We start from the raw sequence: 5,042 nt of genomic DNA on the forward strand, positions 1-5,042 counted from the left end.
AAAATGCCAGCCCTACAACTATACCCATCAAAACTCTCATTTCCCATAGATGGAAAAACCAAGATAATTCATGACAAAACCAAATTAAATAATATCTTTCCACAAATCCAGCCCTAAAAAGGATAATAGATGGAAAACTCCATTACAAGAATGGAAACTAAACCCAAGAAATAGCAAGAAAGTAATCTACTTTCAACAAACCTAAAAGAAGATAGACACAAAAACATAAATAAATAACACCAAAAATAACAGGAAGCAGCAATCACTATTCCTTAATATCTATTAACATCAATGGACTCAATTCCCCAATAAAAAGCAATAGACTAACTGACTGGGTACAGAAACAGGACACAGCATTTTGTTGCATAAAAGAAACACACCTCAGTGACAAAGACTCAGAATAAAGACCTGGAAAACAGTTTTTCCAAGCACATAACCCCAAGAAACAAGCTGTAGGAGCCATGCTAATATCGAATAAAATTGACTTTCAACCAAAAGTTATTTTAAAAAATTAAGAAGGACACTTTATACTCATTAAAGGCAAAATCTACCAAGAAGAATTCTCATTCCTCAACATCTATGCTCCAAATGCAAGGGCACCTAAAATCATTAAAGAAACTTTACTAAAGCTCAAAGCCCACATTACACCCCGCACAATAATAGTGGGAGACTTCAACACCCCACTCTTGTCAGTGGACAGATCATGGAAACAAAAAGTAAACAGAAACACAATAAAACTTACAGAAGGGATGGACCAACTGGTTTTAACAGATATCTATAGAACATTTCTTAGCACCTCATGGTATCTTCCCCAAAATTGACCATATCACAAAATAGGTCTCAATTGATACAAGTAGACTGAAATAATCCCATGCATCCTATCAGATCACCATGGACTAAGGCTGGTCTTCAATAACAATAAAAACGATGGAAGCCCACAAACATATGGAAGCTGAACAACACTCTACTCAATAATTACTTGGTCAAGGTAGAAGTAAATTAAAGTCTTTTTAGAATGTAATGACAATGAAGGTGCAATATACCCAAACTTCTGGGACACAATGAAAGCAGTGCTAAGAGGAAAATTCATAGGTCTGAGATCCTCCAAAAAGAAAGTGGAGGGAAAATACCCTAGCAGCTTAACAGCACACCTGAAAGCTCTAGAACAAAAACAAGCAAACACAGTCCAGAGGAGTAGAAGGCAGTAAATAACAAACTCAGGGATGAAGTGAACCAAGTACAAACAAAAAAGAAATATACAAAGATTCAACAAAACCAGGAGCTGGTTCTTTAAGAAAATCTCTCTCTCTCTCTCTCTCTCTCTCTCTCTCTCTCTCTCTCTCTCTCTCTCTCTCTCTCTCTCTCTCTCTCCTCCCTTCACTCCTTCCTTCCCCTTCACTCCTTCCTTCCTTCTTTCTTCCCTTCCTACCTTCTTTCTTTCTTTTGTTGTTTCTTTCTATCTTTCTTTTGTTTGTTCTTTCTTTTTTTAAAAAATCAAATATAGTCTAGCAGGAGTCAAATTGAAAAAGGATGTTGGGGCCCAAAAGCCCACGGCATCTCAGCGTCCATCTTGTTTTTGAAACTAACTAACTAAAACTCTTTTGTTTCTTCTACTATCTTGCTTCTGTTCCCATAATTGACTCAGAACATTTTATGATAGGGGCACTCAGGACATTTAACAATAGTTGGGTTTATGGACATTTTATGATGGGGACATTCCATTGATGTAAAAGTGTTACCAAGTGATAAAACTAGTATGTCCTGTGCACGTTGGCAAGTACTGTTTGTGGTTTGCAGTTTTATAAGTCCTCTGTTTACCAACAGTAAATGAGACTAGATCATATTTTTGTCTTTTCTCCTTTCTTTTTGTCTCCTGTCCCTTCCATTCTCACTCTCTCCCTTGAAACCCTTGCTGCTTAGTCCTGCAGGTTGGGGCAACTGGTGCCTACCGTGGGGCTTGAGGATGAGGCCTTCAGTGAAGAACACTGTGGTGTTTCTCTTCAGACAATGTTGTGTTGAAGCCTGCCTCCTTGACTAGGGATCCTGGTGATTCCTCGGTGATCATGGGACAGGCTCTTAGTAGCCATGAACTCTTTGGGAAAGGTTTGAAAAAGGCTTTAAAGACACGAGGGATAAAGGTTAAAATACAGGACTTACTTGTCTTTTTTGATTTTGTAAAAGAGATTTGTCTATGGTTCCCTCTTAAAGTTACCATTGCTCTTTTTTTTTTTTAAGTTTGAAGTCATTTAATTAAAAGACCAAGTGGTAAGAAGCTCGTTTGTTACAGTACATTACATATGGCTCTTGTACAGATTAAAACAGACACCAGGAGTCAACTGTTCACACCAGCACCGGACTCAGGTGATCAGAGAAGCAAGGCTTTACTTGCTGGCACTGAGACTAAGTCACAGGCAGAGTGTTCCTTGGTAAAGTGTCCATGTGAGATTTAAACAGCACACAAAGTCAGACTTCTAAGTTTTTAAAATACTATCTTAAAACTTGCCAAATAGCATTAAGATATAGTAGAGTAACAGTAAGGTTTTAAGATGTCTTCTGTGATGTTTGTGATCAATATACAAATGGAAATTAGGCTGAGGATTATGGAATATATTTTGAATTCCTAGATGACAGCTACTACTTTGTCCCTTCAACCCCCCAAAGCACATATATAAGGCATTGTTTCCTAACTGACGCTGAAAATATGCTAATTACAATGTAAGCAGCAAAAACCTACTACTATGCCATAATAATCTCAAGACAATGCTTTTTACTATATTAAATATCACAAAACTTGGGAAACTGAGAAAGGAATATTGGGATCTGACACAGCCTCATTACATGTGCTCTCAGGTGCAACAGCAGGTGGCCTTGCTTTTCTCCCCTCCTGGAGATCTGACCAGGTGCTCAGGGTGTTAAGACATTTTTAAATGAAAAACTTGCTCCCAGTGTGAATACAGGACTGCAGTACTTTAGTATTCTTTGGGTGACTTAAGGTTAGTGTCATACTCTATGAATGAGATCATCTTCATTGTCACTTGCACTGCTATGTTTCTAAACTCATCTAACAGAGATTTGAAATAAATACAGCATCTGAAGGATTCTCCAATAGACCGGTTTTAAATACGGAAGGATTTAAACCGATAAGGTGCTGGAATGTCAGGTTCCTGGCAATGAGGCCCTGGGCCTAGTCCTTTCATACAACAGTTTGGACAGGAGTCACACACTGTGCAGGAGAGCTGGCTCTCTCTGAAAAGGAGGTTGAGCGGTTGGAAATTTCTCTCTGAAGTTCCTCTACTTTTCTTTGAAGCTCTGCTCTTTTGGCAAAAAGTTCTTTGTATTTGTTGTGGATAGTTTCCTGAGGTTTCATCCGGGGGTTCCACCTTATATAATATCCCACCCAGAGCTCTAGGTGGCACATGCTGGCTACTGAGTAAAGGACATGATTGGAGTAGCTTCCATAAAGAGGAATAGTAAAGTCTTGCAGCTTGCTGTTTATATAGGACCACAGTGACATTGTCTTCTTAGAAAGATTCTCTTTCCCCTTCTGCTGTTTGCTGTTACAAAGGAATGTTCCAAATTAGCAGCTGTATAAGTGGTCCAGGATGGTAATGAGAAAATACTCATTGAATTCAAATATGGTAGGGAACTGTCTTGTCATTTGCCAGACACAGTCAATAAACTGAAGGAAAACAGGTGATCTGTCTGCATCAGCATGGTTCTTATCTCCATGGCCAACTCTTAGTTGGAATCTATGTGCAAAGCTCAGCCATTCTTTCTCCACACTCTGCTTCCTGCTAGCTCCAACCATGGGCTGCTGCAGCAAGTGACTGTGGTTGACCTTCAGGATGAATCCAGGATGCAACTGGGATCCGGCCCCATGACCTAAAGGATGCCACCCTCTTTAGCTTGTCATCAGGAATGTTTGCTGGCACAACCAAGAGGGCAGGATATGTGTCACAGAGTTCCTAGCGTTAATTTATCTTTGTTATTCTCCAGCTTTCATTTGGAAATCCCTGCCTTCTGTACTCTAGAAAGGGGTCATACAGTTTCCACCCATTTTTGGGGAATACTTCTTTATACTCAAAAGCAAAAAGAGGCAAGCCATTAGACACAAGAAATGCATATTTCATTAGATTCTCAAATATGAATCTTCGTGTTTATGAGCAAATCATAAGTTCCTGATAACCTTGCACACAGTTTCAAGGCCATAGAGTTTTCACCTCGGCTAGATGCACCACCAATTTTTTCTCTCTACTTATCACTCCAAATGAAGCATCTAGAACAAATGGGGTATCCTGCTCCATGCTCTTGAAATATAATCTGTAATTTGTGACAGTCAGTGTTCCTCATACAGCACCAGTGAATGGACATATGTAAGTCACATCTTTGACCATATCTTTAATGTTCTCCCCTGGAATCAGGACTGGTTCCTCCATTTCTGCTAACTTTTTTGACTTCCTCAGGACCCTCAAATCAGGAGAAAAGTTGTCTGCAGAAGTTGAAATGGAATCGATGATATAGCAGAAGCTGATTTGCTATGCACCGAGTTCTCTGAACAGAAGTGGAAGGAATTATAATTTTTGAGATGTTTTATCTTCACTTCTGATGATCTTCAAATGCCAATGGTTCTTAACACATTAACTGGACAGTGAGTCCTCGCTGGACAGCCATGCCACTGGGAGCCGAGACTCTCGCAGCTGGAGCTCTTCTCCATGGTGCGAGAACTAGAGGCCGCTGTGCCCTCCAGAGAGAGATGCAGAGGGAGGAGCGCACAGGGCTGCAGCTGTGGTCAACCCCATGCCAGGCAGGCTCCCTCATTGGTCTTAAAAGATGGGAATGTGTGGGTAGCACTTTCCAAGACTGTTACAAAGATTTGGGGCAGCAGTAAATAAACCTTATAAAAGGACAAGGTAATGGTAAAATGTGTTGTGTGTATGTGTTTAGAGCTATGCTAAAATCTAGAAAAGCAAAGGTAATCCTCATAGGTGCTTTTAGTCTATGGACCCAGACTAGAGATAGTTTACACCTGAGACATGAGAGAA

The 5,042-nt window shown here is 39.9% G+C and overlaps 1 pseudogene; it reads right to left on the minus strand.

Annotated features, from left to right (window-relative positions):
• Window positions 1–3,931: 3,931 nt before the first annotated feature.
• On the minus strand, window positions 3,932–4,741 carry LOC110288642 (annotated as a pseudogene).
• Window positions 4,742–5,042: the final 301 nt, after the last annotated feature.

This window comes from Mus caroli, unplaced genomic scaffold (assembly GCF_900094665.2).
Source record: "Mus caroli unplaced genomic scaffold, CAROLI_EIJ_v1.1 scaffold_18291_1, whole genome shotgun sequence".
NCBI lineage: Eukaryota > Metazoa > Chordata > Mammalia > Rodentia > Muridae > Mus > Mus caroli.